Below are 25,351 nucleotides of genomic sequence, written 5' to 3'. Positions count from 1 at the left end.
AATGTCCAAAATTACTTTATTGATAATATGTATGAAGGGGGTCAATGCCATGGATAAGGCACTATCGGGGACCAGAATATATGATAACATAAAGATACATATATACACACAGATACAATATATTAATAAATAATGATAATATAAATATAATGATTATAAATATATGAAGTGACCGTGCTATAATGTATTGCCAAATTTGTATTAATAAAGTGCAAGGTATAGATATAGTGCAGCAAAACGGTTGTGCAGCAATATATATGTAAAATAATAAATAGTGCAACAAAACATATTAAACATAAAAAGAGCAATATGTGGCTCAAGTGCATACAATTGAAGTGAATCACTATAAAGAAGTTGCACAATAACAAAAAGTGAAAATAAACAATCAATGTTGCGTGTAATACCTATATGCTGCAGGGGTCCCCGGGATGTGCCAGCCCCGACGCGCGTTTCGGCGTACCTTCGTCAGGGGGTGGCGTCATCCAGGATTGAGGGTTTTTTTAAAAGACAAGGTAACCAATGAGGGGAGAGTGAGTATGATATGACGTGCACTAGCCTCATCTGCTGCCAGGCAACCCCACGTCGCTAGTCCACGTGTATCCCCCCCTATGTCGCAGCGGTATGATGCAGCGCTGAGGGACGCAGACAAAGCGGGCGAGATCCCCGGGAGAGTGACGTCAGGGTGCGTGCTACTCAATCCACTATCATTGGGCAATGTAGTCACATGGTACAAAGGTCCTGTGACTACCAACAATAGATAAAAGAGGCTGAGGATTGGATTAAAACCATCACATGGTACAACAGGTCCTACATCATGTAAACAAAAACCAATGAATAATAGTATATAATTACAAATTTAAACTAAATAGTCATAAATAATAGATTATAGTAACTGGCCACAACATATACATACATACATATATCCATCGGCACAAATAAAGGATGAATGCAAATAATAATAATAATAACGATGTGTATCAAAAACAAAATCAAAATAAGAAATATAAAATAAAAAATATGAAAATTAGAAAAATAAAAAAAAAAATGAAAATAATAATAATAATGAAAAATAAAAATAATAAACACTGTGTAATATTGAAAAATAAAAAATAAACAAAAATAATATCTAAATGATAAAAATATATAGAATAAATAAACAATAAATATATATGGAAAGGTCAGCCAGATAACTATAGTATAATTTCTTTTATTCTTTTTTTCTTTATTCTTTGTTGCATTTTTTCGCCACAGCAGCGCCTCCTGACGAATCCAGGACGCCACAGAGAGGAACCATAAGAAGTAAGAAGAAATAAATTACTATAAAAATCAAAAATATATGTATTATAATATGTAAAAACAGTAGTGTTATTCATGACCATACTATATATATTTTTGTGTAGGACCTATATAATAAAATAAATAAAAGTACAATAAAATATATGCTAATACAATGCCCATAAGAATAAATAAGAACATATATAAAATATACTAAAATAAAAAATATATAAAATATATAATGCTGGATGACAAGGTGGTCAAAGAAAAGGAACATAGTTGATACTCTCATTAAGGCCCAATGGATGTATTGAATTTAACATCGATATCCATCTAGTCTCCATCTGTGCTAATTTCTGACTTATTTTGCCTCCACGTATAGAATATGGAATCATATCAATACCTCTGACACAAAATTTACTTGAATCACAGTTGTGAAATTGTTTAAAATGCCTCGGGATGGTTTTTAAGGCAGAAAGATCATTCTCGTTTTTTGCAGCATTAATCCCAATCACGTGCTCCCTTACTCTAACTTTTAGTTGTCTAGTGGTTAAACCCACATAGATTTTTGAGCACGGGCAGGTTGCATAATAAAGACTGTTTTAGTGTCACAACTGATATGATGTTTAATACAATAACTCTTAGATCCAGAAGAGTCGGTAAAAGTGTCAATTTTATCTATATTCGGACAAGCGACACAATGACCACATAGAAAAGAGCCATTTTTTTGTTGAATCTGTGACAAAAAAGTAGGTTTGGACTCATATTGATAATGACTTCTCACTAAAGTGTCACGAAGATTCCGAGAACGCCGAAAAGTTATACTAGGATACTCCGTCTGATATTTTGACAGAGTTTGGTCAGCCATTAAAATAGGCCATGATTGTTGCAACATTTCCCTCAACTTCAAATTTTGAATATTATAATTTGTAATAAACCGAACTACTGAGGATGTAGCCATCTTAGTCCTAGATTATAATAAGTCATTTCTAGATGTGTATCTTGCTCTATTAAATGCTCTTTTAATACAACGATGACTATAACCACGATCTAGAAGACGAGATTTCAATTCTTCAGCCCTCCTCTCAAAATCAAGGTCATTGGAGCATATTCTTCTAAGTCTCAGAAATTGACTTACTGGAATAGACCGTACAAGGGACATAGGATGGGAAGAAGATGCATGTAGTAAAGAGTTTGTTGATGTTTGTTTTCTGTAGATATCGGTTTGAAGAATATTATTAACATCACGCCTAACAATTAAATCAAGAAATTCAATACTACTATTATCATAATGATATGTAAGATGGATATTCAAAGAATTATTATTCAAATGCGACATAAATAGTTCCAAGGACTCAGCAGAGCCCTGCCATATGAAAAAAATATCAATGTAACGTGTCCATAATAGAACACGATACATTAGATGGGAGTCATCATCAGATGAAAAAAGGTCCCTCTCCCACAGCCCCAGGAATAAATTAGCATACGCCAGTGCATATGGTGCCCCCATAGCGTACCCTGGAGCTGTAGGTAGAAGGACCCCTTAAAGGTAAAAAAATTATGAGACAGACTAAACTCAAGAACCTTTGTAATAAAATTAACCATTGAAAGAGAATTATTTGACATGGATAAAAAATATCTCGTGGCTTGTATACCATCCGAGTGTCTGATGCTGGTATATAGTGTTTCAACATCACATGTAACCAATAGTGCATTATCACCAATGTGTAAACCAACAATTTTCTTCAAAAATTCACTAGTGTCTCGTATGAAAGATGGAAGACATTCTACTAAAGGTTTAAGTTTAAAATCTATATATTTACCTACATTTTCCAAAAAATTAGAGTTACCAGATACAATCGGTCTTCCAGGGGGCAATGTTAGGCTTTTGTGAATCTTTGGTAAAAGGTAAAAAGTAGGTATACAAGGTTCTTTCATGGTTAATGCCGGACTCAATTCTTTGGTTATAGTACCACTTTCCATGGCTTCATTTAAAATACTATTTAACTCTGACACATAAGAGGACAATGGGTTAAATGAAAGTTTTTTGTAACAAACTTTATTACGAAGTTGTTTGAAAACGTCAGTTTCATACATGGAGATGGCCAAATAACAATATTGCCGCCTTTATCGGCAGGCTTTATAACTACGTCTGGTAAATTTTTTAATTTATCAATGCTCATACGTTCCTCATATTACAGATTACCTTTAGAAATGTTCTGGGGAATCTTCTTAAACTCTTCACTTACGATTTTCACAAATAAATCAATATTTGAACATGAAGTAAAAGATGGAAATTTCTTAGAATGAGGCTTGATGGAAGAAGGGACCTTACCTCCTTCACAAGATGAATGTTCCAAAGTCAGCTCATTCAATATCTGTAATGCTTCCTGCTCCGCGTCTGTTGGAAATAGATCGTGTATTGTTTCATCATGAAAATATTTTTTGAACATTAATGTTCTTGAAAATAGGTGTAAATCCTTGATAGCTGAAAAAGTATCAAAACGTGAATCCGGACAAAAAGTAAGGCCTTTACCAAGAACTCTCAAATCTATCTCAGAGAGTTGATGCATACTTAAATTAATTACCTGAAGCTGATTTTCTTGAAGAGAATGATCCTTTCTTCTCTTATGTGGTGAATTCCGTAGATTACGTTTCCGTTTAACAACGTCTTTATATGATGTGGATGAAGTGGCTGAGGCATCAGAGTATTCACTCAAAGAAGGTATAGAGGAAATAGATGTTGTCCGAATATGAGTATTTTCAGAAACAAAAGGTCTCTTCCAGTTGTATATTTTATTTAATTGACGATCCTTCATGTCCCTAGTTAATTTATGAGACTGATTCTCCTGGATTTCCTTGACCCATGAATCAACTTTTTTCCATAGATGTATTAATAAATAGGAGATTCTCTGCCGTCAACTGGTTTCTAGCTAGTGTACAGGCATTCTCCAATTGTGAGTCAATATTAGTCAGATTTTTGGTATTAAGATGAATTAATAATTCCATTAATTTTTTGGAAGCATTATTACATATTTATTCCCAATTTTTTTTATAAATTCATCATCTTCAATGGGAAAGGAGGGGATCACTCGTACACGTAAACCCCTAGGTATTAAATCACGACTAACATAATTCTGTAAAAAGGCCCTATTCCACCATAAACGCGTGCGTGTATGTAGATTTTTAATGTTAGAAGAGAGATCAGCTAATCCTTGACCACCTGAGCCATTAGCATTAGACCCACCACTACCGAATAATTGATTAATTCGGCTCAGCCAGGATTGTTCCTTGGCATTAAAATCCATGTCCATAGAGAGAAACCTGTGCAAAACACAGTATATACAAATTAAAATATACTCCAGGAGAAAATGCAATAATATGATGTCAATTCAACACACATAAGCACACATTGAATATAAACAAGACGACTCGGTACAATAAGATAGAACCAACAAAACCACCGAAAAAATGTCCAAAATTACTTTATTGATAATTAGCATATATAAATAAATAAAATATGTATGAAGGGGGTCAATGCCATGGATAAGGCACTACCGGGGACCAGAATATATGATAACATAAAGATACATATATACACACAGATACAATATATTAATAAATAATGATAATATAAATATAATGAATATAAATATATGAAGTGACCGTGCTATAATGTATTGCCAAATTTGTATTAATAAAGTGCAAGGTATAGATATAGTGCAGCAAAACGGTTGTGCAGCAATATATATGTAAAATAATAAATAGTGCAACAAAACATATTAAACATAAAAAGAGCAATATGTGGCTCAAGTGCAAACAATTGAAGTGGATCACTATAAAGAAGTTGCACAAAAACAAAAAGTGAAAATAAACAATCAATGTTGCGTGTAATACCTATATGCTGCAGGGGTCCCCGGGATGTGCCAGCCCCGACGCGCGCTTCAGCGTCTCTTCGTCAGGGGGTGGCATCATTCAGGATTGGGGTTTTTTTTAAAAGGCAAGGTAACCAATGAGGGGAGAGTGAGTATGATTTGACGCGCGCTAGCCTCATCTGCTGCCAGGCAACCCCATGTTGCTAGTCCACGTGTCCTGGGGCTGTGGGAGAGGGACTTTTTTTCATCTGATGATGACTCCCATCTAATGTATCGTGTTCTATTATGGGCACATTACATTGATGATATTTTTTTCATATGGCAGGGCTCTGCTGAGTCCTTGGAACTATTTATGTCACATTTGAATAATAGTTCTTTGAATATCCATCTTACATATCATTATGATAGTAGTAGTATTGAATTTTTTGATTTAACGGTTAGGCATTATGTTAATAATATTCTTCAAACCGATATCTACAGAAAACAAACATCAACAATCTCTTTACTACATGCATCTTCTTCCCATCCTATGTCCCTTGTACGGTCTATTCCAGTAAGTCAATTTCTGAGACTTAGAAGGATATGCTCCAATGACCTTGATTTTGAGAGGAGGGCTGAAGAATTGAAATCTCGTTTTCTAGATCGTGGTTATAGTCATCGTTGAATTAAAAGAGCATTTAATAGAGCAAGATACACATCTAGAAACGACTTATTATATTCTAGGACTAAGATGGCTACATCCTCAGTAGTTCAGTTTATTACAAATTATATTCAAAATCAGAAGCTGAGGGAAATATTGCAACAATCATGGCCTATTTTAATGGCTGACCAAACTCTGTCAAAATATCTGACGGAGTATCCTAGTATAACTTTTTGTCATTCTCGGAATCTTCGTGACACTTTAGTGAGAATGTAAATCAACAGCCGCGGAGAAACCATCACATGTTTCTCAACGCAAGCAATTACATGTTTTACATGTTTTTGCATATTTCCCATAAGGGATGAGGGCATTGCTCTAGAATCACTGCATTGAGAAACATGTGATGGTGTCTCCGCAGTGTCGGATGTTGATCTCCATGAGGTCACTCATCCTCATTTTCGCAGTCTTTTTACTAGGCATTGCTCCTACTAGCCAGTTTCCTACTCCACACAGATGAGGGGCAATACCACGAAACAGCTGTCTGTGGATGGATACCATGTTTTGGCATAGGTGGTTTCCTTCATTGGAGACTGCCCTTCCCGTGGTTGTTACTTCCCGGTGAAAGACCTGGCTAGTCATTGCTTGCGTTGAGAAACATGTGATGGTGTCTTCGCGGCTGTTGATTTACATGTTTTTGCATATTTCCCATAAGGGATGGGGCATTGCTCTAGAATCACTGCGTTGAGAAACATGTGATGGTGTCTCCGCAGTGTCGGATGTTGATCTCCATGAGGTCACTCATCCTCATTTTCGCAGACTTTAGTGAGAAGTCATTATCAATATGAGTCCAAACCTACTTTTTTGTCACAGATTCAACAAAAAAATGGCTCTTTTCTATGTGGTCATTGTGTCGCTTGTCCGAATATAGATAAAATTGACACTTTTACCGACTCTTCTGGATCTAAGAGTTATTGTATTAAACATCATATCAGTTGTGACACTAAAACAGTCTTTATTATGCAACCTGCCCGTGCTCAAAAATCTATGTGGGTTTAACCACTAGACAACTAAAAGTTAGAGTAAGGCAGCACGTGATTGGGATTAATGCTGCAAAAAACAAGAATGATCTTTCTGCCTTAAAAACCATCCCGAGGCATTTTAAACAATTTCACAACTGTGATTCAAGTAAATTTCGTGTCAGAGGTATTGATTTGATTCCATATTCTATACGTGGAGGCAAAATAAGTCAGAAATTAGCACAGATGGAGACTAGATGGATATCGATGTTAAATTCAATACATCCATTGGGCCTTAATGAGAGTATCAGCTATGTTCCTTTTCTTTGACCACCTTGTCATCCAGCATTATATATTTTATATATGTTCTTACTTATTCTTATGGGCATTGTATTAGCATATATTTTATTGTACTTTTATTTAATTATATAGGTCCTACACAAAAATATATATAGTATGGTCATGAATAACACTACTGTTTTTACATATTATAATATATATATTTTTGATTTTTATAGTAATTTATTTCTTCTTACTTTGATGGTTTCTCTCTGTGGCATCCTGGCTTCGTCAGGTGGCGCTGCCGTGGTGAAAAAATGCAACAAAGAATAAAGAAAAAAAAGAATGAAACAAATTATACTATAGTTATCTGGCTTACCTTTCTATATATATTTATTTTTAATTTATTCTATATATTTTTATCATTTATATTATTTTTTGTTTATTTTTTATTTTTCATTATTACACAGTGTTTATTATTTTTATTTTTTATTATTATTTATTATTATTATTATTTTCATTATTTTTTATTTTTCTGATTTTCATATTTATTTTATTTTTCTTATTTTGATTTTGTTTTTGATACACATTGTTATTATTATTATTTGCATTTATCCTTTATTTGTGCCGATGGATATATGTATTTATGTATATGTTGTGGCCAGTTACAATAATCTATTATTCATGACTATTTAATTTATATTTGTAATTATATGCTATTATTCATTGGTTTTTGTTTACATGATGTAGGACCTGTTGTACCATGTGATGGTTTTAATCCAATCCTGAGCCTCTTATCTATTGTTGGTAGTCACAGGACCTTTGTACCATGTGACTACATTGCCCAATGATAGTGGATTGAGTAGCACACGCCCTGACGTCACTCTCCCGGGGATCCCGCCCGCTTTGTCTGCGTCCCTCTGCGCCGCATCATACCGCTGCGACGTAGGTGGGATACACGTGGACTAGTGATGTGGGGTTGCCTGGCAGCAGATGAGGCTAGCGCGCATCATATCATACTCACTCTCCCCTCATTGGTTACCTTGCCTTTTAAAAAAACCCTCAATCCTGGATGACGTCACCCCCTGACGAAAGTACGCCGAAATGCGCGTCGGGGCTGGCACATCTCGGGGACCCCTGCAGCATATAGGTATTACATGCAACATTGATTGTTTATTTTCACTTTTTGTTTTTGTGCAACTTCTTTATAGTGATTCACTTCAATTGTATGCACTTGAGCCACATATTGCTCTTTTTATGTTTAATATGTTTTGTTGCACTATTTATTATTTTACATATACAGTGGGGCAAAAAAGTATTTAGTCAGTCAGCAATAGTGCAAGTTCCACCACTTAAAAAGATGAGAGGCGTCTGTAATTTACATCATAGGTAGACCTCAACTATGGGAGACAAACTGAGAAAAAAAAAAATCCAGAAAATCACATTGTCTGTTTTTTTTAAATTTTATTTGCATATTATGGTGGAAAATAAGTATTTGGTCAGAAACAAAATTTCATCTCAATACTTTGTGATATATCCTTTGTTGGCAATGACAGAGGTCAAACGTTTTCTGTAAGTCTTCACAAGGTTGCCACACACTGTTGTTGGTATGTTGGCCCATTCCTCCATGCAGATCTCCTCTAGAGCAGTGATGTTTTTGGCTTTTCGCTTGGCAACACGGACTTTCAACTCCCTCCAAAGGTTTTCTATAGTGTTGAGATCTGGAGACTGGCTAGGCCACTCCAGGACCTTGAAATGCTTCTTACGAAGCCACTCCTTCGTTGCCCTGGTGGTATGCTTTGGATCATTGTCATGTTGAAAGACCCAGCCACGTTTCATCTTCAATGCCCTTGCTGATGGAAGGAGGTTTGCACTCAAAATCTCACGATACATGGCCCCATTCATTCTTTCATGTACCCGGATCAGTCGTCCTGGCCCCTTTGCAGAGAAACAGCCCCAAAGCATGATGTTTCCACCACCATGCTTTACAGTAGGTATGGTGTTTGATGGATGCAACTCAGTATTCTTTTTCCTCCAAACACGACAAGTTGTGTTTCTACCAAACAGTTCCAGTTTGGTTTCATCAGACCATAGGACATTCTCCCAAAACTCCTCTGGATCATCCAAATGCTCTCTAGCAAACTTCAGACGGGCCCGGACATGTACAGGCTTAAGCAGTGGGACACGTCTGGCACTGCAGGATCTGAGTCCATGGTGGCGTAGTGTGTTACTTATGGTAGGCCTTGTTACATTGGTCCCAGCTCTCTGCAGTTCATTCACTAGGTCCCCCCGCGTGGTTCTGGGATTTTTGCTCACCGTTCTTGTGATCATTCTGACCTCACGGGGTGGGATTTTGCGTGGAGCACCAGATCGAGGGAGATTATCAGTGGTCTTGTATGTCTTCCATTTTCTAATTATTGCTCCCACAGTTGATTTCTTCACTCCAAGCTGGTTGGCTATTGCAGATTCAGTCTTCCCAGCCTGGTGCAGGGCTACAATTTTGTTTCTGGTGTCCTTTGACAGCTCTTTGGTCTTCACCATAGTGGAGTTTGGAGTCACTGTTTGAGGGTGTGCACAGGTGTCTTTTTATACTGATAACAAGTTTAAACAGGTGCCATTACTACAGGTAATGAGTGGAGGAAAGAGGAGACTCTTAAAGAAGAAGTTACAGGTCTGTGAGAGCCAGAAATCTTGATTGCTTGTTTCTGACCAAATACTTATTTTCCACCATAATATGCAAATAAAATGAAAAAAAAAAAAACAGACAATGTGATTTTCTGGATTTTTTTATCTCAGTTTGTCTCCCATAGTTGAGGTCTACCTATGATGTAAATTACAGACGCCTCTCATCTTTTTAAGTGGTGGAACTTGCACTATTGCTGACTGACTAAATACTTTTTTGCCCCACTGTATATTGCTGCACAACCGTTTTGCTGCACTATATCTATACCTTGCACTTTATTAATACAAATTTGGCAATACATTATAGCATGGTCACTTTATATATTTATAATTATATTTATATTATCATTATTTATTAATACATTGTATCTGTGTGTATATATGTATCTTTATGTTATCATATATTCTGGTCCCCGGTAGTGCCTTATCCATGGCATTGACCCCCTTCATACATATTTTATTTATATATATGCTAATTATCAATAAAGTAACTTTGGACATTTTCTCGGTGGTTTTGTTGGTTCTTCCTACATTCCTTGTCAGATTCATCTTGGACTGCGAAATTTACGATTTGACTTGATGACCCAGGCATGTTATGTGGGAAGAGCTACATTGACTAATGTGAAGTGTGGCCTGCTGCATCATTCACTTTTGGTGGGAGTGAAGGACACAAGGAAAGGGGTTCTTCCTGATCAGGAGCCAGCACTTGACGACTCAGTGCTTGCATTTTTTGAAACTTCAGAAGAGGAGGGCATATTTGCTGGAGTCTGTTTCAGCAAAGTAAGCCAAAACCAGTTACTGATGCTCCGGCTTTAAAAGCGTTTAATCTACTGCCAGAAAAGGTAGCCTTCCAGGCGTTCCGGAGCCAGACCATGACGCAGGCTCAACACCTCCTGCCTTAGCTGCTATTGTGCTTTTGCCACTACCAGCAAATGCAACACCACCATCAGCACCAGCTGGCCCCCCCCACACCCACGTCCGCAGCCTCTTCCACCAAACTTCAAAATGATGCAGAACATGAACCCAAAATAACATCAGATATATGGTACTGTATCATAAGCGTACAGTTCTATACAGTCAAAGAATGATTGTCAGTCTCAACATTAAAAATGTATGTCTATATATTCAGGAGTAGTGTTGAGCCACCCCGCTAGTGTTCCAGTTAGTTTTGGTTCGTCGAACACGAGGCAAGTTCGTTGAATGTTTGTCGAACATTCGACGAACAAAGTCGAACACCATTGAAAACAATGGCAGGCAAACACAAACACATAGAAAACAATTACAAAACACCTTAAAAGGTGTCCCAAAGCAGACAAAATGCTCAGACTATAAAAATAACATATGGAAAACGGCAACTACAGTACATATAGAAAAGAGGTGGAGGAGTTAAAGGGGGAGGAGGAGACACAGATATAGGCATGTCATGCCCTTATGAAGTCAAGAAAGGCTAGAATAAAAATGTAAAATACCAAAAAACTGTAGAAATCTGACATCGAAGACGATCATATACCGTCGGACTTCCCACCATAAATTAGGCCAACTGCCGATGGGGCGGCGTTATTCCTACGAACCTCCGAACAGCGTCCATGAAGGCAAAGTGATTGGTTTCCGGGGCAGTATGGTTGCAAAGCTGAACCTTAAAGGAATGTCCAGAAGGGCACCACCAGGAGTGGAGCCTGCGGCTTAATTCGACTCCACCCAGGAAACCTCAACCATGCCAGCTACAGAAAAGATGGACAGATTGCAAGCTTTGTTGATTCTGTGGGTGGTGGTGGATATCCGTTTTTAGTTATGCTAGCGATTTGTCAGCTTAATTCCATTAACGAACGAGACTCCGGCATGCCCCCGCAGTATGCGTCAAGCTTACTAGAGGGACACGCGAGGCTCTGGCAACCGAGATCAATCAATAACAGGTCTGTCATGCCCTTACATGTTCGGGGCTGCATGCGCGCTACACTGAAAGGACCAGCATGTGTCTCTTACAGGTGCAGATAACCCGCTGAACCCCATTAGTGATGGGGATCTGGGATTAAAATTCTTCCCAGCGAACGACGATTTCCCAGTAAGTGCAGGTCAACCGGAATTCTGGAATTAGGCCTAACCGGCATTACAGAAAAAAGGGAAAAAAAAAAAAAAAGGGCACAAACCACAGATGCTGTAGCTTCCTTAACAGCTGGGCTCCTATGCTTAGTAGCACGGAGTTCTTACATAAACAGGCGGCATAGCTTGGTTTACTGGTGGGCTCCTCTGCTGAGTAGTAGACAGTGCTACAAGGCCCAAAAGGATTTTCTGGACAAGATGCGGTAAAAAATAATTATAAACACACAAGGCGTAGCTCCTTGACAGGTGTACTACACCGCTTGCAGCCACACACCACTACTATGCCATGAAACAGTCTATTAACATTGAAAACCATTATTAATGTGAAAATGAAGTTACGCTTTTGGTGAACGAACCGTTCTCGAACGGAACCTTGAACAGCCGAATTTTAAGCAAAGTGTTCGAGTTCGACGAATGGCTCGAACACCTCCCAAAACAGCTGGAATTTTAACAGGGCGAACAGGTCGACTCGAACACCGCTCAACTCTAATCAGGAGGCAGACTCAGACATTCTCAGGCCCAGTATGGATTTCACAAGATTGTAGAAAGCAGAGAAAGGGTACAGTATTACCCGATAACAGGTATATATAGCATAGTTTAAACATTAAAAGTCTGCGTGTATATTTCCGGAGTCCGACAAAGACACTCACAGCCTCAGTATGGATTAGACAAGAATCTAAAAAGTAGAAAAAGGGTTATGTATTCGAAGCGTACACCAGTATACACTGTTGGGCTATTTTTCAATCTTCATATATATTTCAGTCTCAGTAAGACAGTCCAGACTCTCCTCAAGAGGAAATGAGATGGATACAAGTGCAGACGGAAAGTCAAGTGATTAGTAATTCTAAAATTTCTGCAATCACGGTAAAAACTTCTGGGAGAATTCTCAGAGGCGATACTGACCCTCAATTACTTTGTCTGTGGAGACAGCGAAAACAGTTCTTGTGAAGAAAGGTTTGCTGTATCGCAGTACTGTGGATCACATCACCATTACTCGTCTCCATCAAATTTTGGTCACAGGGAGAGATGTAGACATGGTCCTCACTGCCTATCATGATCTGTCAGGTAGCTTTGGAGTGCAAAAGACACAAGTCACAGGCCGTAGGATTGGATTGGCATGAGAGGACACATTTAAAAATGTGGGCAGGAATGTCACATGTCTGTGAGTCAGAAAACCGTGAAAGCTGATGATAAACCACCACTGCATCTCATTGTGAGTCTACGTCCATAACAAATGGAAGCCATTAATCATCTGAAGATAGAGCCCAGCAGGACAGGGCATAGCTACGTCTTAACCATCATTTCACCAAATTTGTATTGGCAGTCCCAGTGAAATATTTAACAGGCCAGACTACACAGTGGTGGAGCAGGGAGAGCTAAGTATTGCAAGTGCTGGTGCCCTGAGCGAGCAGGGGGGACCCACTCGTGGGCGGCAGTACTGGCACAGGGCCCCTCATAGTACGCCGGTGTGTCTGACGGTGGGTATGCACCCCCACCATCAGAGACACTTGATTCTACTATGAGGGACCTTGTGCCAGTGCCGTTGCCAAAGCGTGTGCCCACCCACCTGTCCAGGGCAAAGGCACTCACATGGATGCGTGCGCCAGGTGGTGACCCCGGCCCTGTGGGGGGAGGCAGCCCAGTTAGGGAGGTGGAGAAAATGGCATATGTTGATGTTGGACATTCAGAAGCTGCAAATGGAGTAATTGGAGAAGTCCGCGGAAGAGGAGGACAAAAGCAAGCCATTTTTCGGGCAACCTACGTGTCAGTTGTGTAGGGTGGGACAAAATCCTTTGAATCCCATCCATGGTTCATTTTAATAAAGGTTAGGTCATCAATATTTTGGGTCGACAGACGGGTCCTTTTTTCTGTCAGGATTGATCCAGCAGCAATGAAGACTCGTTCAGATAACACATTAGCAGCAGGGCAAGCGAGCTCCTGTAAGGCATATTGTGCCAATTCAGGCCAGGTATCAAGTTTACTGGCCCAATAGTCAAAGGGGAATGACCGGTGAGGGAGAACATCGATATGTGATGAGAAGTAGTTTGTTACCATAGTTGACAACTGCTGTCTCCTGTCACTTTTGATCGATGCAGTTTACCAGTCGTGTGAGCGGTACTTGAAAAATCAGTCCACAACATGGTCATGAAAACCCTTTGTCCAACGCCACATCGGCTGTGTGCAACATGAACACCTCTTCCATGTTGCCCCCTACGGCTCGTTGGAAAAACATCACCGCCGCTATGTACTGGGAATGCTTCAAACAAATAGTTTTCCAGAGTTGCTTGTTTGTTAGCCAATATTATCTCTAGGTTCTCCTGTGGCATGATGTTTTGGAATTTGCCTTTATAGTGTGGAACCAGGATGCTGGCCAACCAGTAGTCGTCATCGTTCATCATTTTGGCAATGCGGGGGTCCCTTTTTAGGATCTGCAAGGCATAATCAGACATGTGGGCCAATGTTCCAGGTGTCAATGATGCACTGCGAGTGCTGGGTGGAGGAGCATTTTCTGGCAAATCAACATCCCTCCAGTCACACACAAACCCTGTACCTGACCTTGCCACGCAAACATCTTTTCTTGTCCCCTGAGAAGCATCCTCCTCCCCAAAATAATCATCCCCATCATCCTCCTCCTCTTCCTCCTCCACCTCGTCCACGTGACTTCCCTGAGCAGACAATGGCTGACTGTCATCAAGACTTCCCCCCTCCTCTTCCTCCTCGGCTGCAGACGCCTGCTCCTTAATGTGCGTCAAAGTTTGCAAGAGCAGATGCATAAGTGGGATGCTCATGCTTATGGTGGCATCGTCTGCGCTTACCAGCAGTTTGCATTCCTCAAAACACTGAAGGACTTTACAGAGGTCTTTCAGCTTTGACCACTGCACACCAGACATCTCCATGTCTGCCTGCAAACTGCCTGCCCGTGTATCCTCCCACAAATGAATTACAGCCTGGCTCTGTTCGCACAGCCTCTGAACCATGTGTAAGGTGGAGTTCCACCTTGTTGCAATGTCGATAAATAGGCGGTGCTTGGGAAGGTGGAGCAATCGCTGCAGATTCTGCATACGACTGGAGTGTATGGGCGACTGGCGGATGTGCGAGCACAGTCTTCAAACCTTATGGAGCAGGGCTGTTAACTCCGGATAATTATTGAGGAAGCACTGCACCACCAGGTTCAAGGTGTGAGCCAGGCAAGGTATGTGTCTGAGTTTTGAAAGGGCTATGGCTGCCACAAAATTCCGGCCGTTATCACTAACTACCTTGCCTGCCTCAAGATGTAGACTGCCCAGCCATGACTCAGTTTGCCGCTGCAAGTAGTCGGCCAGTACCTCCGCGGTGTGTCTGTTGTCGCCCAAACACATCATCTTCAACACAGCGTGCTGACGCTTACCACTAGCTGTTCGATAGTGGGACAACTTGTGTGCAACACTGGCAGCTGCGGATGGAGTGCTCATGTGACTGCACTCTGTGGACGAGCTTTCACTTCTGGAGGAGTAGGGCGAGGAGGGTCGAATGCCTACAGCCAACTGTTTCCTATATCATGGGCTAGGCAGCACTGTCCCACTGCCGCTGTCCCCTGTGTACCCTGCATCCACCACATTAACCCAGTGCGCAGTGATGGACACGTAACAGCCCTGGCCATGCCTTCTGGACCATGCATCTGTTGTGAGGTGCACCTTTCCACTCACTGATTGCTTGAGTGCATGGACAATGCGTTCTTTCACATGCACATGGAGAGCTGGGATAGCTTTTTACGAAAAGTAGTGCCGAATGGGTAGGTCATAGCATGTACTGCGTAGGCCATGAGCTCACGGAAAGCTTTGCTTTCAACCAACCGGTAGAGCATCATCTCTAACAAGATTAGTTTGGTAATGTGGCCGTTCAAAGCCAGTGTACGCGGATGAGAGGATGATTACTTTATTGTCCTGCTCAGAGTCTCTGGTAGGGTGGGCTGGACTTGAGAGCTTCATATGGTGGAACAAGCGGTGGACATGGCAGACTGAGAGAGGGTTGTTGATGGTGATGGTGTTGGTTGGTGTTGCTGATGGCCTAGATTTAGTCTTTGGTAGCAATAACATTGTGATTCCATGACTGCTTTGCCCTTGCGACGACACCTTGACATTTGATGCTGGTGGTGAGCTAACCGGTGGGCTTACAGTGGGGGAAGCGATGTAGCATTGTTGACTACCTTCATTCGGAGCAGGTGCACATGTGGTACGTGAGGTTTGGTATTCCGTCCACACTTGCAAGTGCATGGTGGTTAAATGTCTAAGCATGCAACTGGTATTCAAATTTTTCAGATTTTTCCCTCAGCTAAAGGTCTTTGCGCACTTCTTACAGATAACCTTTGCCTGATCATTAGGATTTTGTTCAAAAAAGTGCCACACTACACTCTTCCTACTATGGAAGACATTTTGAGACCTTGCACGCTGTGCTAATTTGACCTTCTGGCCAAGCTGTCCTGCAACTTTTGTTTTTAGTAACACGTTTTTGGACTGCTACGGTCATGCCAGATAACAGCTGTTGCGATGTCGTTGCCTGCTGCGGATCCTCCTCCTCTTCTGAGCTACTGGCAGCGGCACCCTCTTCCCCCAATGAATGCCAATCTGGGTCAACAACTGGGTCATCCATCTCCTCCTCTTCAATTTCATGTGCAACTTCCTCTGTGTCACCGTGTAAGGTGGTATAGTATGCGGGAAGGGGCACCTGAGTTTCATCAGGGTCTATTTCTTCCTCAGTACACTTCGAGGACAATGCAGTGCTATGAGTGAATGTAGCAGCAGAAAAACCTAGCAGTGGCTGTGCATCAGTGCACTCCATGTCAGATTCATCTTGGACTGGGGAATTCACGATTTGACTTGTTAACCCAGGCATGATATGTGAAAAGAGCTTCATGGAGTAATCAGTATTGTGGCCTGCCACATCCTTCACTTTTGGTAGGCGTGAAGGACACAAGGAAAGGTGTTGTTCCTGACCAGGAGCCTCCACTGACAACTCAGTGCTTTTATTTTTTGAAACTTCAGAAGAGGAAGCGAGAGAGTTGGAGGCTGTGTCAGCAATGTAAGCCAAAACTTGTTCCTGAAGCTCCGGCTTTAGAAGTGGTTTACCTACTCCCAGAAAAGAGAGCCTTCAAGGCCTTGTGGAGCCAGACGATGACGCAGGCTCAACACCTCCTGCCTTAGGTGCTATTGTGCTTTTGCCACTACCAACAGATGCAACACCACCATCGGGACCAGCCCACTTCCATGGCTTCTTCCAACATACTTCCTCATTTTTGTGAAAAAGTACCCAAAATACCACCAGCCATATGGTACTGTAAAACAAGGTAGAAGGTGTATCTACTATTAGTAAGAAGTTGAATCTCACGATAGATTTGAGGACGCTGAACTATTGTCTCAGGCCCAGTAGAGATTACACGTCAATGTAACAGGCTGAAATTGGATGGTGTATGACAAGGTGGAGGGTGTCTATAGGATTGGTGAGAATTTGAATCTCACTAGAGATTTGAGGACACTGAACTATTGTCTCAGGCCCAGGAGAGATTACACCTCAATGTAACAGCCTTAAATTCGATGGTGTATGACAAGGTGGAGGGTGTGTATAGGATTGGTGAGAATTGGGATCTCACTAGAAATTTGAGGACGCTGACAATGATGATCTCAGTCCAAGAATGGACGCAGGCAGCCTAATAAGCAGGACTGCTGCACACACAAAAAGGGTGGAAAAATGAACGCTTGGTAACTGTGCAGAAAAGAGGAAGAAAAGTATTTTTGCTTTTAAAAAAACAGTTTGCACAGCAGTCTCAAACAGCAATGCAGCTATCAGGGAGCCTTATAAGGCAGCCTAATAGCCAACAGAGCTGATGCACAAAAATAGAGCCTCCCCTGTCACTGCACACAAAGTGTTGTGTTGTAAGTGGAAATCGCTAACAGCAGAAGCAGTTTTTTGGTTCTTCTTCCCTGCCTAACGCTCTCCCTTATTCTGAATCAGTAGCAGCAACCTCTCCCTAATGCTAAGATTGGCAGATTTAAGATGGTGGTCGGCCTTCATGCCCTTTTATAGCCCCTGTGACGCCACACAAAGCCAGCCAATCACTTGCATGCCCTTCTCAAAGAGCGTGGTGACCGATGCCTATGTCATTGCGTTGCCCACAGTGTGCATCCTCCATCATAGGCTGAAAAAGGGCGCTGGAAGCATCTTTTGAAACGCGACTTTGGTGCTCTGGTCGCCGACCTCGTGGCCGACCTCACGCTATGGTTGGATTTCATTTCATGAATCCCGACTTCAGCGAAAGTCGCCGACTTTTGAATATGACCGACCCGTTTTGGTCAACTCTAGTTAGAGGGAGAAAGCAGTGACCACTGTGCATTTTTTAAAACTAATAAAGTCATCTTTTTGATAATTGCTTTTTGTAATATAAAATATTACACAGAGCTCTAATTGGTCAGTTTTGATAAACCCTTCCTATATGTTCACAAGTCTCAGCCAGTGAAGGAGCTCAGCTGACTGAAGCATCATAGTCTATAAAGTGGCAAAAATTACACCAGAAATGTTCTCCAGTGACATGGGACATCTCTGTAATAATTTATGTTACTTCTCTGCTGTATATTATGATGACTGTCGGTTGCTATCTTTTATGATGACAGTCGTTTGTGCTCTTTTATGATTGCTTCCGGTTGCGCTCTTTTTTTTGCATCTCCCTGCGAAGCTCCACCCACTCTTCAAAAATGCCACTGATGCAGACAGGACTGGTGGACATACGGGAAAACTCTCATTCTGGCAAAACTGAACAATCAGCGCTGAGTGTATTCATTTATACTACAAAAAGCAACAATAAAAATATGTTTTATGAAACAGGAAAAAATGAATTTTGCTCAAATACATGAAATATAACAATGTAAAATATAGTCATGTCTGAATTGTGATATTTGCTCCATTAAAACCTTGAGCAATTCCATAAAAAAGCATTAAGTAAACATTAAAAATTTAGGTGAGGGGACTAAAATGAAGTTTGTATGAGGATCCTGGAACCAGCTCCATTCTAGACATTTCAGTGCTGAACTGTCTACATCAGAGGTGATTTTTTGAGGTCCTCGCTCCACCGATTCTGATCTAGTCACCTCAACACTTAACTATCTACAGCAGAGTTGTTAAAATGAGGTCCTCAAAAAATCCCATCCGATGTAGTCAGCTCAGCACTGAAGCATCTAGATCGGAGTGGCTACAGTGAAATCCTCAAAACATCAACTCCGATCTAGTCACCTCACTAGTGAGCCGTCTAGAAAGGAGTGGCTAAAATAAGGAGCTCAAAAAATCAACTGCAATCTAGGCGCAACTATGTGCCGACATCAGCCGTTACCATTGACCAATCACAAAGCTCTAACAATTTTTTTTTAAAATAAACCACTGCTGCTGGTGTGTAGAGGCAGGGTTTACACACATAGCTCTGTCTATATCTCTGTCTATATATTTAGTCTAGTTTGGACCGACTGATATTCTGGATTTCTCACATATATAACCCATTTCCGACATCGGGTGTAATAGTATGCCAATAACAGACATCCTTTTGAACAGCTGACATGCCCAGAATAGCCAAGGGTGGAATCGCAATCCACCCGCGGCTATTATCCAGTTAATTGCCAATGTCAAATTCTGACAGCGGCATTCAACATGCACTTCAGGAAATCGTACCGGAAATCCGCCCACCGGTGACCCCGTCACGTGATCACGGGTCACCTATGGGTTGACATGACAAGCAGAGATCTCCTGGAGACCTCTATGGTTGTCACTGCCGGCTTGCTGTGAGCGCTACCCAGTGGTCGGCTCTCATAGCAAATGAGTAATTCAGCTACATAAAGGCGAACTGATCATCGCCTGTATGTAGCAGAGCTGATGAGGTTATGGCAGCTTCTAGTATCCCATGGAGACTATAGAAGCATGCCAAAAGTTTAAAAAAAGTTTTTAAAAATATATAAAAATAAATTAAAAAGTTCAAATCACCCCCCTTTTGCCCCATTCAAAATAAACCAATTTAAAAAAATCAAACATACACACATTTTGTATCGCTGAGTTCAGAATAACCCGATCTATCAATAAAAAAGATTAACCTGATTGCTAAACGGCGTAGCGAGAAAAAAGTCAAAACCCCAGAATAACGTTTTTTTGGTTGCCATGACATTGCATTAAAATTCAATAACGGGCAATCAAAAGAAATTATCTGTGCCAAAATGTTATCATTAAAAAAGTCAGCTCGGTGCACAAAAAAATAATCCTTCACCCAACCAGAGAACATGAAAAATGGAGACGCTACGGGTATCAGAAAATGGTGCATTTTTTTTAAATAAAGTTAGAAATTTTTTTTCACCACTTAGATAAAAAAGAACCTAGACATGTTTGGTGTCTATGAACTTATAAATGACCTTTAGAATCATAATGGAAGGTCAGTTTTAGCATTTAGTGAACCTAGTAAAAATGCAAAACAAAAAACAAGTGTGGGATTGCACTTTTTTTGCAATTTCACCACACTTGGAATTTTTTTCCTATTTTCTAGTACACAACATGGTAAAACCAATGGCGTCGGTCAAAAGTACAACTCATCCCACAAGAAACAAGCCCTCACATGGCCATTTTGACCAAAAATGAAAAATTTATGGCTCCAATACTGGGAGCAAAAAAATCAAAATGGAAAACCAAAAATACCTCTTGCCATTGTAGGGTCAGTAGGCCGGACTGGGGAGTGGTCCCTCTGTATACCACGCAGTAACGTAAAGACACAAGATGGAGGCAGTTTTCGGGTGCAACAGGTCCAAGTTTATTTTCCGCAGTCCGAATGATGGCTCTGACAACACACCGCAATTTCTTAACGGCCCTCCGTTTCCAGGCCCCGATACACAAACACCGTACTTTCACTTGGGACGTAGATACACACCTCGTCCCTTTCTCAGCTTAGTGACGTTACTGCTAGTTTGGTCACTGTGGCCGCCTTAGGCTTGTACACCAACAGTCATTTTACTGGTCAGCTGTCGTCATCAAATTCGGTATGCTTTCCCTCAGGACCTCGTCTGTACTGCGGTACTTCGTGTCAGGACCACCCCCCTGACTTCTTCTCTCCTCAGTCCCCTGGTTGAGCTTTCTTCACAACACCCACTTTGCCACAGGCTCCTCTCCTCTTGAGCTCCTCCTGGGGACTGGAACTTTCTGGAACCCTCCTGTCAAATTTATAACTTTCCCGGTTCCCTGTAACTCCAGCCCCCAGGACCAATGGTTTCTAAAGTCCTAAGCTGCTGTCAAGTCCTGAACTCACACTCCTCCCTGCCATCTTGTGGTCAACCCCAGGTACTGCAGGTCACCTACACTTTCCTAGCTGTTTCCCCACGGTCATCACTGCTATCTGCCAAAAATGTGCAAACCCTCCTTCCTACTTGCTGACAAGTCCATCCTTCAGGTCATCTTCCCTACATCATTAAGGGGTTAAGGACCCCCATTTCAGGCCTAAGTAAACCCTTTAGAAGGCTTATTTTGATTGTCAAGTCCACCTCTCCAGCTGAACCTGTAACATTTAGGCCCCCCGAGAGTACGGATGCCACCACAAGTGAGTAGTGTGGAGTCTGGCCATGTCCGGTATTTTTGTAACTTGCTTGTCGTAGTACTTTTGGTGCCGATTTTGCATCCTGTTCCTTATTTCCTACAAAAAAGGGATTCCATCTCAATGAGGAAATTGATCTTCCCTCATTCTGTCCCTCTCACCCCTTCACACTACAGCCATTTTTTTTTTTAACGTTTCCGGTTTTTCCTCCTCTTCTTTTCAGAGACATATCTTATTGTTCTGTCCATATAGCTGTATGATGGCTTGTTTTTTTGGGACGAGTTGTACTTTTGTCATTCATTTTACCACATAATATACTGGAAAATGTGAAAAAAAAGCAAGTGGGTAGAAATTGTGAAAAAAATGCAATTCTGACACTGTTTTTTGGGATTTGTTTTTACAGCTTAGATTTTATGGTAAAATGACCTTGAAATATAATTCTGCCCATCAGTGCGAATACAGCAATACCCAACATGTTCATTTTTTTAAATTATTTTAGAGCAGAAAAAAATCAGAAGTTTGCCAAAAAATATTGAGGGTTGTGTCGTCATTTTCTGAGACTAGTAACTTTTTCACTTTTCAGTCTAGGAGCTGTGTGATGGCTTCTTTTTTTGGGTGGCGAGACAATGTTTTTATTGATGCTATATTGGGATAGAAGTGACATTTTGATCGCTGCATTTTTTGTGGTATTGCAACAAACAAAAAGACAAAATTTTGGTGTTCTTGAATTTTTCTTCATTTACATTGTTTACCAATTTGGTTAATTGTTTTTATATTTTAATCTATCGGACTTTTCTGAAGACAGCGATAACACGTGTGTTATTTTTTCTTCAATTTTTTATTTTTAAAGGTGATTTGATGGTTTATTTTATTTTTTTACTTTTCACTGTTCTTAATAGTCCCCTTAGGGGACTTGAAACTGTGATCGTCTGATTGCTTCTGCTATATACAGCAGTACTATAGCATTGTTGCAGATAGCAAAATTCATGGTCTCCTTTGAAGCCTGGCCTCAGGCAGGGTTTGGTTTCAAAGGAGCTCCATAATGACAAGCATGGAGGTCTTCAACAGACTTCCGGCTGTCAAAGCAACCACTGAACACTTCACAGGTGTGACGATGGACACAAAGAATGATGTGCATGCATGTCGGACATGCTAAATGCCACTGTCAGAGTGTGACAACGGCTTTTAACAGCTTAACAGTCACGTGCGGAGGTTCACTCCTCCCATAATTGTTAGTCTATGTTCCCTCCATGAGATTTTGGTACATTTTTGATGCTGCATGTTTTTGTTGCATGAAAAATTCAGTGTCTTACAATTCTAGCACAGTGGATGGTATTTCTAGAAATCTTCTGCTGCTTCTTTTAAATACTGTGTAAAGTGATCTGCATTTTTCAAATCAGCAGCAAATCAATTTCACTTTCGGGGACGCGGAATTTTATGTGCAGATTGTCCCATAGACCTGCATTAGGTGTGGAAAATCCTCAGGTAAAAAATGCACATACATCCATAGTACGTTTCCACAAGGCTCACGCTGTATATTACGGACAACAATTGTATCACAATGCACGGACTGGTAAGTGGCTCTACTGACCCGAATGTGACAGCATGTATTTCTGTGCAACTGTCACACTCGGGTCAGGAGAACCGCCAGTTAGTCCACACACTCTGATGAGAATGTCATCTGTGTTATACGGCCTTCTCACTGTGCCATGAAACTTTGTATTTCTTCACCAGACAGGCACACGTTTTTGCAGTGCCCCCTAGGGTTGGGGTTACTCGATACCCGGCCAGTAGATCCTTCAGGTGATATATCACAGCAGCAGTGACCCGGTCCATGACCCTGGGCATGCAACGTAAATATTTGATGGGGGTAGTAGTTTATGGGGAAATATATTTGTAATGCCACCCATGGTGTTCGGCAATTAAGGTGATAGCCGACACTACAAAAGAGACCGCTGGGGCTGTTGGTGATGCAGCAGAGTTGTTACAGCTCTCCACAGGCAGTGTTAGGCCCCATGGCAGTTGTAGGTGTAAAAGATGATGGTGGTGGTTGCGGTGCAAGGCAGGTGATGCAGTAAATAAATCCAAGGACACAGCAGAGTGCAGTTTCTACACTTTTAGGCTGTGTGCCCAGGTAGCAATTTTTAAGCATTTTTGCCGCGATTTTCAGCGTGAAAACGCTGCGAAAACATTTAAAAATCGTGTACAGAACGCCCCCCATGCATTCCTATGGCATTCTGCACATGCTGTGCTAATGCTGCGCTTCTTTCCGCGGCGGAATCGCATCGCGGAAAAAATCGCAGCATGCTCATTCTTTTGTGCGGAATAGCAAAGAATTGCCGCGATTCCGCACCCATAGGAATGCATGAAAATCGCTTACTTCCCACATGTGGCTATGCCCACCATGCGGGAAGTTAAGCGTCTCATGTGCGGTTGGTACCCACGGTGTGGAGGAGAGGAGACTGTCCTCCAGGCCCTGGGTACCATACCCCTGTAAAAAAAAGAATAAAAAATAAAAAAAAATCGGGGTATATTTACCTTCCGGCGTCCCGCGCTGCATTCCCGGCCTAAGCGTTCCCAGTAATGCCTTGCGGCAAGGCCCTGTAATGACATCACAGGTCTCGCAAGGCATTACTGGGAACGCTGAGGCCCGGGATGGCAGCGCGGGACGCCGGAAGGTAAGTATACCCCGATTTTTTATTTTTTTTTTTAGCATTCTATCTTTTACTATTGATGCCGCATAGGCAGCCTCAATAGTAAAAACCTGGTCACACTTGTCAAACACTATGTTTGACGAGTGTGACCAACCTGTCAATTACTTTCCAAGCGATGCTTCAATTCGCTTGGAAAGTGCTTGAATATCGCACGCGAAAATCGCGGCAAAATCGCGATCATAATCGCGGTAAAATCGCGGTAAAACCGCGCAATTTCTGGGAAGGAGTCCGGTTTTTAGTGAGCGTTTTAAAACGCTACGTGGGCACATAGCCTTACTCACAGCTCACCAGTTACATTCCCCAGCAGGGTGCTGTGTCCTCGGGGTTAGTGGTCCAGCCAGCTCTCAAGTAATTTGGGGTACACCGTGTCAGAACCTGCTCTGCTCACCGCTCTACATGCTGCTCTCTGCGCTGTTCCACACCAGTGCCAGACTGCAGTCCGTAGCTCGCTCTTTCCTTTTATCCCCCTGCTGCTAAGTGCTCTTTTCTGGCTCTCCTTATCCCCTTCCTGTCAGCAGGAAGCTACATCTCCCTAGGGCTTCCCCCAGGCTTCAGGTGAATGTCCGCGCCTCTCAGGTTTCCCCCCGGGAACAGAGGATGCAGCCTTTTCAGTTCCAGACCCGGCATGCTGGTACCCGCGGTTCGGTCTATCTCCTTACAATTGTAAGGGCGGGGTCACACTGCGTTATGGCAGTCCGATAGATGTACTGCACTACAACGTGGTATAGCGTGACGTAACACAGTCCATTAATGCTGCCTTTATCCCCCATTATCGGGCGCATCGCTAATGCATACCATAATCGGCATGTGCTAGAGATTTGTCGTCATTCTGTGACGGAGCCTCGGACGCGGGCTGCACTGTCCGAGGCTCCGTCACCGCTAGTGCAGATGAATCATCTGTGCTAGTGGTATAGCATAACGCAAACATGTTATGCTATAATGTTAACGCAGCCCGTCAACACTATGCATTGAACGGACTGCTTTAACGCAGTGTGACCCTAGCCTAAGGGGTTGTTTGTCGTCCGGCAACTATTTCTCCCTTCTCCTCCATACACTGGATCCCTCCTGTATTCTCTGTGAGAGAGTCATTGCCAGACTCTGCTGGAATGGGCCACGTTCACACATTCAGTATTTGGTCAGTATTTTACCTCAGTATTTGTAAGCCATAATCATGAATGGAACATTCA

General features: G+C 41.6%; 1 long non-coding RNA gene across 4 annotated transcripts; it reads right to left on the bottom strand.

Annotated features, from left to right (window-relative positions):
* LOC141048002 (uncharacterized) lies at window positions 1–24,769 on the bottom strand. Of its 4 annotated transcripts, none has more exons than XR_012219939.1 (5): window positions 24,453–24,769; window positions 7,343–7,386; window positions 3,864–4,599; window positions 3,611–3,676; window positions 1–1,260 (listed from the first exon to the last, which is right to left on the bottom strand). It is a non-coding gene; the product is annotated as an uncharacterized lncRNA (long non-coding RNA). The 4 variants fall into 4 exon arrangements; XR_012219941.1 differs by having other exon boundaries at window positions 24,553–24,769; XR_012219938.1 differs by lacking the exon at window positions 7,343–7,386.
* Between the last annotated feature and the right edge of the window lie 582 nt (window positions 24,770–25,351).

The sequence above is a fragment of the Dendrobates tinctorius genome, unplaced genomic scaffold, assembly GCF_039654945.1.
Source record: "Dendrobates tinctorius isolate UK_male_01 unplaced genomic scaffold, ASM3965494v1 ptg000131l, whole genome shotgun sequence".
NCBI classification, from domain to species: domain Eukaryota; kingdom Metazoa; phylum Chordata; class Amphibia; order Anura; family Dendrobatidae; genus Dendrobates; species Dendrobates tinctorius.
The sequence above is the reverse complement of the archived record's forward strand: the minus strand, read 5'-3'. Positions and strand labels throughout refer to the sequence as shown.